General features: G+C 33.6%; 1 non-coding gene across 1 annotated transcript; it reads left to right on the forward strand.

Moving 5' to 3' along the window:
- The first annotated feature begins 11,110 nt into the window (after window positions 1-11,110).
- LOC121204268 (small nucleolar RNA R71) lies at window positions 11,111-11,217 on the forward strand. The gene has a single exon (XR_005899196.1). It is a non-coding gene; the product is annotated as a small nucleolar RNA R71 (small nucleolar RNA).
- The last annotated feature ends 3,238 nt before the right edge of the window (window positions 11,218-14,455 follow it).

Here is a 14,455-nt window from a genome sequence, read left to right on the forward strand (position 1 = left end):
TGCGAGAAATGAAATAGCTACGGCTATTAAAAATGGCACTGAGTGTGCGAGAATATAACAGCAATGGCTGAATAAATGGCACTATGTGTGCGATACCGATATAAGTTCGGTTTAATGAAATGGTACTAAGTGTACGATATTATTATAGCTTCGGCTAATTAATTGGCACTAAGTGTGCGAGTTCATCGAATGTTCAAGTATGATCGAATGAAGTAGTGCGTCGAGCATTGAAGTGATAAATGTGATAGATAAGAATATGATGTTACAGGTATGTATAGAACCTATGTGGTTGATGATTTTGAGTATAAAGTAGATGAAAGGTTATGTAAATGAATGATGAGAGGAGTTGCATTAAGTGTTAACTAAATAATAGAATTTTATTTTAATTGATGAGTTAAAATGTGTTATATCATGAACTTACTAAGCTGTAAAGCTTACTGTGTGAAATGTTCTTTGTTTTACAATGTTATAAAGCTAGCTTGGATCCATGGATCGTCAGCGACTCACTCACACTATCGGATATCTATTTTGGTACCATTTTGAGAGTTGTATGTATGGTATATGGCATGTATAGACTAGATGTATTTAGTATGTTTTGTGATGTGAATATCTAGCCATGAGATTTGGCTTGTAAATGTTGGTATGTATGGCCTTTTAAGTTAGCCTAAATGATGTGTTTGATAGGTAAGTTATATGATAAATATAATGTTTATGTGATGGTTTGAATTTGGAATGTTGAATTGGTAAGTTCTGTGGTATGAAGTATGTGATAAAATGATGAGTTTATGTATTTGAAACTTATGCAAGTTGTGATCATTTTGGTACATTGATTTGGTATGTTGGTTGTGAAATTGAGTAATGAATTGGATGGTAATTGAATGACATGAAATATATATAAATTGGTTGATTTGGTTGCCTATGAATGTATATAAATAATGCTAAAATGTTATGGTTATTGGAATGCTTGAGATAGGTGGGAAATGTGGCTTAAACCAAGCCTAATTTCACCCCCACACGATTGAGCACACAGTCGTGTGTCTTAACCGTGTGTCTGCTGTAATTTAGTGATTCAATTTAGTTTCGAGCATGGCCTAGACACACGGGCGTGTCTGATGGCCGTGTGAGGCACACAGCCTTGGTAAATGGGCGTGTGTGGCCATTTCGAAAGGGTACACGGGCTAGACACTCGGATGTGTGGTCGACCGTGTGACCCAAGTCAGTTTCGGACCACGGCCAAGGCACACGGGCGTGTCTTATGGTCGTGTGGTGAAGTCAGTATGTATGCCCTGTTTTGCTACGGCCTTGACACACTGGTGTGTCTAATGCCGTGTGAGGCACACGGCTTGTTCACACTGATGTGTGACCTTTATAACTTAGAAAAATGTTTAAGTTTTGGAAATTTGTATGTGCTCGGTTTAGTCTCGACTCCTTTCTAAAGTATGTTTAAGGTCTCGTTGACCTAAGTAAGTAACTTATTATTGATGTTTGATTATGATTTGAAAATGATGTATATGAATTGTTCGTAAAATATTTTGATTTGACTGGTAACGGCTTTAACCCTAATCTAGTGACGGATGCAGGTTAGGGGTATTACAGGACTATAACAAGTGTCTTTTAATGAACTTAGGGACTTTTGAAGCCAAACTCAGTCATATTGCCACAACATTATTAAAATAAAGGACAGTAGGCACGCCAATGCTTAGAATTGTCGAGTAAGTCAGCACCACTTTGGATGTTTCATCGTGTTGTTGAATAAAATGTGAGTTTAAGTAAGAGTGTATGTAAAACAAAAAAGAAATAAATTAGGATCACTCCACTGTAGTAACAGACTAAGTAACTAAGAAGGTAGTTGTTTGCTCCATCCATCCTCTAAGTTAAAAGTCTTAGCTTCAAAAGTGGTTTTTAAATTGTGACATTATCAAGTACTAGGTAATTAAGTGTATGCTCTATTGTGATTATCAAATGAAATAATTTTGTGACTTATTAAATCCCCAATAATATGAAAATAAAGAGACAAAAATAACTTGAGTTTAGGTAAGAAATGAAATAAGTAAATTAGGAGATGTTCGTTATGGCTAAAAAACACAAATGAGTATTTAGGAAATTTTGTTTTTAGGAAGAAATTTTATGCACTGCCTTTGTTCAGCGAACCTTTGAAACTTGAACACATTTTAAGGAAAGAAGATTACTAAGAACTGATGAATAAATTGTTCTTTGAATAAACTTGTAGTACGAGATGGTTATGTGTGTTGGCAAAAGTCTTGCATTCATGCATATTTTGCTTGAGGACAAGCAATAGCTTAGGTTTGGGGGTGTGATAACTCTTGAAAAGAGTTATATTTCATGCCTTTAGACCTAGCCAATTGCTTGTACTTGGGTACATTTAGTTGCATTTTAGGACATTTCATTAGGATTTTTATCATTACATTAGGAGCTTTGACTGTGTTTAAATTTAGGTACTTTTAATTGCATGTGGAAGGGTTGTGTTTGGTGGTTTGGCAGGTACAGGATGTGGAGAAAGAAATAAAAAAGTGAAGGTTTGCCTAGGAAAAAGTTTGGAAAATTTTCCAACTTGTATGCTGTGGCAATTCCAGGAAGATAATCCAGTCAACACTCAACGCATACCAGTCTTAGCCCAACTCTACTTGTACTAGAAAAATCTGCCTAAAAAAGAGGAGAAGATATCATGGGCTGTTGGATTTACCCTAGTGAAAAGCTTATAAAAAGCCAAAGGAGGAAACCTTAAAGGGTGTGGAGGCAAAAATAGAGGGTAGGGACTGAGTAGAGACAAAATGAGGAAACCGAAGGCATTCCCTCTCAGCCACCATAGGACACTATGTTGCTGGATTATGCATTGACTTCGTGACAACCATCTTTCTAAGTTTTTCCATTATTTCTTAATATATATTCTCCCGTGAATTAATTTGATCAAAACGATGTTGGGTCTTATTTTGAACTTGAATTTTAATTGCCAACCCATGAGCTAAATCTCATAGGACTAGGATTATATGATGAAACTTTTATTCCCGTTAATGGTTGAAGTATATATTTGATTTAATCTACTATCTCAATCAATTTTTTTTATTTCCTAAGCGTACAATCCCTAAACATGGATGAGTGTGCAATATGCCCATAAACTGAATCTAATTCCAAAAAGGTTAGATTAGTTGGATTGGAATTGAATGATACAAGCGGGTATTCGATACTTGCAGCAGACTCTAGACATAGATAAGCATTTGTATAGAATGAAGACAAAACAGTGCAGGGTACTGTGCTAAGGCTTATAGACACAGGCCAGGGAACCTGAGATCTAGCTCTCAAAAGAAGTAGGTCACTTTAGGTCTCTTTTTAGTAGTAGATTGAGTACGATTTTTCTGAGGTATTATTGAAAGTAAGGGAAAATTTTTAGTAATCCCACCCTTCAAAATCAACATCATAGACCCTTAATCCTTTGCTGAAGTATCTTTGCCATAGCATTCTTAGTTATTTATTTTTTCGCTTGCAGATTATTTACATAATTATTCTCATAATTTCCATTGCATTTTTACTCTTGCTTTGCCTTGGCATTTTTAGTATTAGTCAATATACATTTTGCACACATCCCTACTACTTTAATTTACCACTACGTTCTTAACTTTGATTTGCCATAATGTTAATCATAATTCATTATAATAAATTGAGCCACTTTTATACCTAATCCAATCCCTGTGGAGACGATCTTACTTATCTCTTTATTACTTGATCCGACGTGTATACTTGCACAGTTCGCATATCATATTTACACGTGACAATTTTTTGGCATCGTTGTTGGGGATCGAAAAATTGGTGTAATTTGGTTTGGTTGTTTTACTTAATTCCATTAGTTTTATTTAACTTAGTTTAATTGAATTTATTCAGGTTTTTCATTAGTGCATGAGAAGAGACATTCCTATTAACAAATAATATCCTTTTGTCCCAAAGATCGAAAGAACTTTACGAAGAAGGCGAAAAAAATGCAAAAAATGGCTAGGAACGGGAATGATTTTGGTCTCAATGATAATCTGAATGGTCAAGATGCTAATCCTCCTGTTCGTAAGGTAATAGATGACCAAGATAGACCTATTCGAGAGCATGTTGTGCCAATTTTGGATGATCTGAATCCAGGGATAGTCAGACCGTAAATTCAAGCTCAACAGTTTGAGCTGAAACCAATGATGTTTCAAATGTTACAAATAGTAGGACAGTTTAATGGATTACCCACTAAAGATCCAAGACTGCATTTAAGACTTTTTCTAGAGCTTTTTGCCTCGTTTAGACAACAAGTGTTCCTGAAGACGCTCTGCGGCTTAAACTGTTTCCTTGGTTTTTCAACAATCGTGTGAGAGCATGGCTAAATGCTTTGCCGTCGGGAACAGTATCATCATGGAATTATCTTTTCCAAAGATTTTTGCTACGATAAAATCCACCAAATATGAATTCCAAGCCTGGAAATGACATCACATCTTTTTAGCAATCAGAGGATGAAACACTATATGAAGCTTGGGAATGATATAAAGAATTATTTTGAAAATGTCTGATAATGGAATGATTACGCACAAGAGGATAGTGGTTGATGCCTCTAAAAATGGTACTCTGTTGGATAAATTCTAAATGAAGCATATGAGATTTTGGAAAAGGTTGCCAACAATGATTATCAACATCCAACCACAGGAGTTGAACTGGTAAGAAAGTTGCTGGTACAGTGGAACTTGATGCAATCACTTCATTGATTATGATTTTACTAGTCATTACTGAAAGTTAGGGAAAATTCTTAGTAATCCCAACCTTCGAATTCAACATCGTAGTCCCTTAATCCTTTGCTGAATTTTTTTACCATAGCATTCTTAGTTATTTATTTATTCGCTTGTAGATTATTTACATAATTATTCTTGTAATTGCCATTGCATTTTTACTCTTACTTTGCCTTAGCATTTTCCAGTATTAGTCAATACACATTTTGCACACATCCTTACTACTTTAATTTACCATTGTGTACTTAACTTTGTTTTGCCATAAATTTAATCATAATTTATTATAATAACTTGACCACTTTTATACCTAATCTGGTCCCTGTGGAGATGATCTTACTTATCACTTTATTACTCAATCTAACATGTATACTTGTACAATTCACATATCATATTCACATGTGATAGCAAGATAAGAGATATAAAGGTACTGACGAATCTAATGCAAAGCCGTGTCAATGCTATCGAACCATTCAAATCATCACTGCTCAAAGTGGTCAAACCACTTGGAGAGGTTCTCAAGTGTAACAGCGGGAGCAACGGTAGGGTGACTTTGTGCAGGAGAATGAGGTGGGTCCACTTGGCGAGGAGGATCATCATTTAGAAACTCCTCATGCACATCCTAATGATTGGAATGAAACAGTATATATCGATGAGGACCTACTCCATGCTGTCACTCAATAATAATCATATGACTCATAATCAATAGTCTCTACGAGATCATCTGTCCAACCAATGTAAAAGAGGATGTCTGCTCTAGAGTATTAAGAAGACTAAAATACCTCACTAGGCTGGTCATGTAAGGGCCCAAACAGATAGGACCCTTTCTGCTACGGTCAGACTGGTGGTGAAAAGATAGGCAATGAAGTACGTAAGATCAAATGGGCATTGTATCGTGATGCTCAAAAGAAAGTAGGCATCATAAGTACTGACGAATCTGGTGCTCTACCTTCGACTGATCAATGTGTACGTCAAAATGGCCTGGATGTAATGTAGTGCTAGAGGTAGAGAAATCACCTTCGACTAACTTGGGATATAAGGTGTTGTAGTAGTAATGTCAGTCCAACAGAGAGAAGGGGACTAATGAATGTGACGGTATAATGTGGGGAACTCTTCGGTACTCATGAACTCCTCAGAATAGAGCCCAAGGGTGACTTCGAAGCCTAGAACGCTTAGATAGCGTGTCACACACCTGAGTTTGAAAGAAACAGTGCGTGACTCATCCCACTTTGACATAACTTGATGTAGAGAGAATATCGAACAGAAATCCTGTGTGAGTTCTGAATAAGTCAGCTCGATGATGGTTAAAAATCAATCCCATGGAGCTGTGCCAATGATGGCCCTAAATCGGTCAACTAAGTGGATCACCTCTAATGCCTCCCAATCTAGGCAACAACCTAAACCAAATGGCCATGCCTTTAGATGCTGATATTGGTCCTCATGTGGACCAGAAAATGATTAGAGACATGAATGTCTCATGATGGAAGGAGGGGCCAAGGACGAATTCGTGCCCGGTGTCTTCCACTTTTTTGAAGCAGGAACAAGAACCTTAGATTTACCTTTGGTATTAGTCATAATGTACATACAAGAGTAGATAACAACCAAATAACACAACATCAATATAAATGAAGTAGCACATAGACAAATCAACATACAAAAATAGAACACATCGGCAACCAACCCAACCAACTACAACCAATGTTTCAAACTTTGCAAAATTTAGCTTGGGGCAAATCTTCAAAGGCACAAAAAGTGGAGGGGTTTGAATAGGATTTTAAGGAAGCTTAAGGGATGTTTTTCAATTAATTTAATCAACTAAATAACTTGATTTGTTCAGCTTATTTGGGTCGATTTTGAGCTACAAATTTTCTTATTGGATCAGTCTTCCATGATTAGCACACTCCTTTAGGCTTTATATTAAATTTTAACCCAATTTAACTTGGATAAAAATTAAATATAAAGTATATAAGATGATCATAATTTGGACCGACCTTGGCTAGAAACATATTCAATCTTTCCCTTGGTTCATTCGATGCAAAAATTCCCTAACGGTTCAAGCCTTTCAAGGTGTCTGTCGAGCCAATTTTCACCTTTTGTGCAAAACTGTCTACAATAAACCAAATTTGTGAAGAATTATTATAAAAATAATTAAAACTCAATATGTTACTAATTTTTAATTATTTTATAATTAAAGTGTGAATATTGACAAAGTTTACTAAGAAACTGCATGAATTGGAGCTCATTATGTGCTGAAAAAGTTTATATATTTTTGTGTTTCCACACCCCCAAACTTAATTCATTGCTAGTCCGGAGTAATGCACGAATTGAAAAGAGGAAGTGCTTGAAATTACCATTCAAAAATGTCTTTAAAATACATTTTCCCTACAATTATGAGTCTAGTGTAATTATGCTCAAGAACAAGAATTTTGAAATTATGCCACTCAAGTATATATATCGTTCAAATTATTCTCAATTATTATCATGCTAGCAAGAATAGACTAAATGTTTTCTTAAAGACATGTTAATCTTTACCACTTAATTTTTATTCCCTTATTTGAGACTAAACTGCAATCACTAAGTTTAACTTATTTCTGAATATGTTGAACTTAGCAATTTCTCTCCAATAATGTCGGCAGCAAGAAAATCTAAATCGAAAATTCTTTTAAATATGTTGCAACGTGGCTAGGCTAGGGGTAGGTAAAAGATAGATAATTTTAAGCTAAAAACCCTAGACTTAGCTTGTATCAGACCTTCAGAATAAGTACCTTCAATACATGAACTCATTTTGCTTTTACATGCTCTTTTGTACATTTAGTTCTTTCGAGTACATATACTTTTTCTTGTTCTTCTCTTTTCAAGCATATTATTATATGTACTATGATTTTTTTGAGCATTTGATACTTCTTTTCAACTCCCCCAAACTTATTTTTTGAGATTCTAGATAGACTGGGTCTAGTGTTTGGGACAATTTAGAGATAATTATGAGAGAAGTGATGGCTTAATATTGCAATGGTTCAAATAAAATTCGGCCATATAGTCTCAATGTTAGGCTTCAAGGGATAAATATTCGTTAAGGTTGGCTTGAAAGGCTAAAATAGTTCGCCTAAGTCATTTTCAAAATTCCATGCTTCCTAGGATTTCGCCTCAAGAAATTACCAATTCAATTCTAGAGACTTAAACTTTCATGCATGCCCAGCTCTCCTAAAGAATTAAAAATTTTATGGTATGATTTGCAAACTTTATTAAGAGTAACATTATGTCATAGTTCAGCTAGCGTAGCAATTATTGAGACAATTGAACTTTATTTATACTAGAAGTTAGCATAATTAACAAAAATTCAAATTTATGAACAAAATATAACTCAATCATAATTATAAGAATAATGTATCTTGAAAAAAAAATTCAATTTTTGGTCCCCCACTTAAGCTGAACAATGTCGCCATTGTTAAAAACAATAGAAAGAATAAAAATATAGAAGTGAATAGATACTGTACACCAGGTAGGACACTAGGAAAATGAGGTGAGTCAAGTTTGACTGCTTTTCCAAGGCAAATCCAGTCCTAGACATGTACATATCTATTGCCACACTTTTTATTTTGCAATTTGTTCAATTTTATTGATGATTTCCAACTCTTGTTTTAGTATGTGAGAAATAAAAATCCTAGTCCTAAAAAATTTTAAATGTCTTAAGAGAGAAAATAAAGTAAAGTAAAGATCCCCCTTTTTATTTATTTGCAGATCCCTTAGAATTCGACTCATTTTTTTTCCTTTTTCGACATTGGAGTCCATGGTTCGAGTATAAAGTCAGGAAATTTAGGCACAAAAATAAACGGATTATGAAATATATATTTTAAATGCATCTCTGATTGAGTCATCTCTTATTTTTGGGTATCTTCAGTAATCTTGTTGCTGCAACTGCATGCGTTGTAGCATAGCCATTATATCAAACTATTCACTTCGTGGAATGGTGCTAGATGAAGGGACTCAAGGAGTCAGAGTTAGAAAATATGTTAAGGGTGGTTTCAATTTCGAGCAACTGGTTGAGTAGCCAATGGTAAGGTTTAGAGTTGAAGGTGGTGGCGATTTTTAGGATAGTTTAGGTGCGATTGTTTGTAACTTCGAATGAAGTTGTTCGGGGTAGTGATTTGGGGAGTGACGGGATATGATATTAAGAGGTTAAGTGAGATGCACCATTGGCTTACTTGGGAGTGGCGGTGGAGCAAGGTAAGGGCTACAGGTTAGTGTAGAAAGGGGTTGAATATTTCCCTTCCTAGTAGTGTCTTAAGCTCAATGGCAACACCTATTTGGATCCTAAGCTCCTATACTGAAAATAAACTAAAAAAAACTCAAAGAAATTTGTGCTTGGGTTAAAATTTGACCATTTATTTAACAAAACAAATACTTAAATTCGTCAGGCTACTTAGAAAAATATTTTCAAAAAATTACATTAAATTAAACTTCCAAAAAAGATTGGAAGGGTCACAGATGGTCCTACTTAAGTCTTAATCTCCTAGACAGAATTTTAATTAATGTAATGACCCAAAGAAAATTTTATCTAAGTTTACCATTTTTTTCAAATGAGAAAAAAAACTCAAAATATAAAATAACGATAGAGAAAGTAAAGAGAACTCCCTCCATTTTGTTCAGGTTCGTCATTACCCATTGTGGTGTCAAATGGCCATTTGTCATACCAGCCATACCCATCTAGGAAGTAATCATATTATTTCCCATCAAATCTGTCTAACATCTTATTAGGGAAAGAAAACCCATAATGATCTTTTCTGGTGGCCTTGTTTTACTTCTTGTAATTCCTACAAATCCTCCAATCTGTAACTCAAATATACGAAATAATCCATCCAATACCCTTCTTGTGCCTTTCCAAAACCACATGTGTCTCTTCTTTTTGGTCTTTGGTTAACTCAACTGAAATAATGGAAGGTAAAGTCGGAGACAAACCCAAATAGTCATATTTCAAATGAGGAGAAAAAATCTTCTGTTCCAATTCAGCTGGCTCTTCAATCAAAAACTTTGGTTGCGTGTACTCTTGAGATGATAACTCCAATGATTCGAGTGGAACTTCTTAAGTGAATTCCTTCGAATTAGCTTCTAACAAAGCCAAACATTCATTCTCTTCATCATCACTTGGCAAATCTGCTAGTACAATATGTTCTAACGGATTGTCTAAAGAATTGAGCCCCAATTGTGTAGAAGTCAACGATTCCATCTTGGAAATAGCAGAGTGGTCTTGAACTACATCTAGAGATTTAGTAGCATCAAAGCCATTAAAAGTCACCCCGCCATCAAAGATTTCTTTCAACTAAATATCCTATTGCTACTTCTGGAATTGTTGAGGATATGGAAGTGGTGGAATCGTAGCTTTAACAGGACAACTCTTCTGCGGAAATTTCTCTACATCTGACAATGGTGTTAGATAACTAGAACTAAGTAGTTTAGAGTTTACCCCATCAAGCATCACCGAATCTGACTTTTGTGATACAGGAGTTTCAACACTTGGTTGAACTTACTCTTATCTTGTGTTGTAAGAGGCTCATCTTGAACCTCATCCACCTTGGGCTCCAATGTCTTTCCACTTGGCAAAGTGATTGCTTTGCAATGTTCTTTGCCTGAAATTCTTGGATTTTCAGTATCGCTGGGCAAAATTCCTTGGAGTTTATTTTGAAGTTCATTGGTTAGCTGACCCATTTTATTCTCCAGATTTCTTAAAGTGGCAGCAAATTTCGCTATGTATGCCTTCAACAAATTCTCAAGATCACTTAAAGATTCAGTTGGCGAGGGTTGTTGTACTTGTTGAGAATATCTTAGTTGGTCGAAATGACGTAGAAGAGTCACTATGGTCCGCCCATTGATTACTCCATGGGGAAATTAGATGATTTTTTCATGAAGAGTTGTAAGAATTTGATTGCAGACCATTCCAATTATAATTTCCCATGTAATCTTTTGACTCTTGATCCAATGGGAAATTTTCAAAGAAATGACCATCTTCATAGTATTTACAAGAAATATTCTTTAACTGGTTCAGCTGCTGACCTGTCAGATTACCATTGAAACCATTAATAGTTATGCTCTTAAGCATAGAAGACATAGACGATACCTGGACTACCAAAGAAGCAATTGTGTCCGCTTCATGTACTCTTACTACTCGCCTTTCTGAGGCTACTCGGTTGGTTCGCCACCGATAGTTATTACTAGCAATTCTTCCAAAAATCTCGTAAGCATTGTTACAAGACTTAGAAAGAAGGGCTCCATTTGCCAATGCATCCACCATCATTCTAGTATGAATATTGAGACTAATATAGAAAGTCTCCATCTAAATGTAGTAAGGAATGCCATGATGAGGGAACTTTCATATTAACTCATTGAACCGCTCCCATGCCTCATATAAAGATTCTTCATCAAGTTGTTGAAATGAAGTGATTTCATTTCGGATCTTTGCGATCAAAGATGAAGGAAAATATTTCATTAAGAAATGTTCAACCAACTCTTGCCATGTATTTATAGAAGCGAACGGTAGGGAGTTTAACCACGCTCGTGCTCTATCTCTTAAGGAGAATGGAAATAATCTCAGTCTCAAGGCGTTCTCAGTTACCTTGACTATTTAAATGAGTCACTCACCTGCATGAATAGCCGAAGATGAAGATGTGGATCTTCAGTAGGAATCCCATTAAATTGACCCATATTTTGAAACATTTGAAACATGACTGGCTTCAGCCCGAATTGTTGTGCCTTGATTTCAGGTCTCCTAATACTTGGATTGAGCTTGTTGAATAGAGGAATGTCATATTATCGAATGGCACAATTTCTATCATATTGGTTCACTTGTCTTCTCCTTTGTCTGAAAGTCCTTTCAGCTTCAAGGTCTACGAGGAGTAAGTCAATAATTTGATCAATACTCATAAACACCTGAAACAAACACACAAAAAATCAGAATTAAAATTTAACAAAAAAATAGACCAAAATGCAAAATTAACAATTTAAAAAATAATTTATTTTAAAATAGTCCTCGGCAATGACGCCAAAAACTTGGAATGACAGAAATGTGCAAGTGTACACAATCTTATCAAGTAATAAAGTGACAAGAAAATGTCGAGTTTTCGTACCCACAGGGACTATGAAAGAAAAATATTTATGAAATGTAAATCAAACACTTTGGTGATTAAAAATATTTTGATTTTAAGGAAGTGATTAAAAACTAGAATATAACTAAGTAAAATAAAATAAAAATAAAAATTTCAATGCATGATTTCAAAAGATGGTTTTAATCAAGATGACATAATTGTGTTAGGTCAATTACATTCCTTAACTTAGAATTATTGAACTCGCATTCATGTTGTAACGAATATTTTCATGGTAACTTGGTAATTTGTTAACTACTGCACATACATGCTAGATTAACCAATCTCTTGAATATTTTTCAATGAAAATTTAAACAATTAATCAATCTTCATAAGCACATAAAATATTAAGTGAGGTAACAAAATATTTCTATATTGAAACAGTTTAATCACAATAATCTTGCAAGTTATGCAAGGTTAATGTATTGTTTAATATCGTCGCTAATTTAACCCTCAACTACCTTATGTAGCGACGTAAAAATTTTGGTTCTCGGTCGCTAATTGTGGCGATCTATTGAAAACTTGGAAACTGAAATTTTATTTTAGAAAAAACAAGGAGTCGCCACCGATCCTTTTTCCTAGGTGTGATCGGACACCTATTAGATCTCTTTATTTTTAAAATAAAAAGAAGGCTAAGTTTAGGTCCACGTCAAAATCCAGAGACAAAGTAGGGCTCGGGAGTCAGTTACGCGCGAGGAAGGTATTAGCACCCTCGCAACACCCAAAATTGGTATATTTTAAACATGTGTTGTCTTAATTTTCAAAAATGCGATTTCAATTTAAATTCCAATCGTGATCCGATTTAAAAGACGAGAACTTTTAATTTTTGATTTTTGAGAAGGATATACCGTTTTAACACGAGACGACAAATTCCATCCAACATAGCGATGAAATTTATGACTTAATGTTAAGTCGATATGTTGCCTCGATTATTAATTAAAACATAAAAATATTCATGAAGTAAGAATTTAAAATAAGTCAAAGATGCAAACAATGACATTATTAATGAAAAATGTTAACATAGAATACTAGAGCGTTAGCAAAACAATAATAATGATATTTAGAAAAGAAATAAAAATAAAGAAAAAACATGAACAAATACAAGATACACTTAGTAATAATAATATAAGATAATATGTACATAAGATAACATGCAAAAATATAATATATGACATATATACATGATGTATGAAAATATAATGCCTAATAGACATATATGTGCAATAATACTAAATATATACATACTAGATACATGTACATATAATATAAATGAACATATGCAATATCTATTAGGAATACTATGGACAAGGAAAATACATTTATACTAATAATAGTAAAAGATGTATGTGCACCAAATAATAATATAATAAGTAGCAATAGTTGAAATAATAAGTACAAAATGAATAATACGACATACGAAAATAATACAAATAAAAAAAGGTATATATGTACATAATATATGACAATGAGCATATACCATACATATTAGAAATGCTAATAACGTAAAAAATATTAATAACACTACTCAAATATGTACATGGAACAATATAAAATATATACATGGAAATATATAAGTAATATATAACTAATAATATCAAAATATATACATAGTAATATATAAAAGATATATGAATATAATATAATAGGAATATATATATAATATAATATTAAAATATAATAATGTAACATTAAAAAATACATGATACATATAAAGTATAGTATTAAGAATACACATATATAATATATGAAGAATATACATAATACTAAAATATTTAGGTAATATACACATTAAAAAAACTAGTAATAATATTACCTAGGTATATACAAATATATTAAGTATATATACGTATTAAAAATATATTAATTTATAACAAAGCATAAACTAATAATAATAATAATAATAATAATAATAATAATAATGATAACATTGAAATATAAAAGAAACAAACATAACATTAATAAAATATTAAAATAAAGTGAAATAAAAATATTAAATATGAAAATATATATATGTATATATTTACATAATAAAAATATATACTAATACATAATAATAATAATAATAATAATACTAATAATACTAATAACATAAAAATCATAAGGATATTTAATAAAGATATAAAAATAAACGAAAAAGGGACTAGAATTAAATTAAAAACAAAGTTGTGGGGCCAATTCAAAATAAAAACAAAGAAAAGGGACTTAATTGTATGCACGTGAAACGTTGGGGGACCGAAACAGCAATATTTCCACTCCCTCTAAGCGCAGCGCATCAACAAGACTAAATTGATAACCGCAAAAAAATCATGGGGCCGAATTGAAAACCATAAAAAACTTAATTGCGAAGCATCAGAAAAGCAGAAGGACTGCGCGCATAAATATCCCGTTGAGTTAAAAACACGCGGATCATAGGTCAGGTCGGGTCGAACGGTTTGGGTTAGGCCAAAACGACATCGTTTTGGGGCTTAAGTATAGCCCCCAAAACGACATCATTTTGGAGGGCTATAAATAGGCCTAATTTCAGAAAAAAATCATTTGTGAGGGGAAGAGAAAAAA

The sequence above is a fragment of the Gossypium hirsutum genome, chromosome A07 (assembly GCF_007990345.1).
Source record: "Gossypium hirsutum isolate 1008001.06 chromosome A07, Gossypium_hirsutum_v2.1, whole genome shotgun sequence".
Taxonomy (NCBI): Eukaryota; Viridiplantae; Streptophyta; class Magnoliopsida; order Malvales; family Malvaceae; genus Gossypium; species Gossypium hirsutum.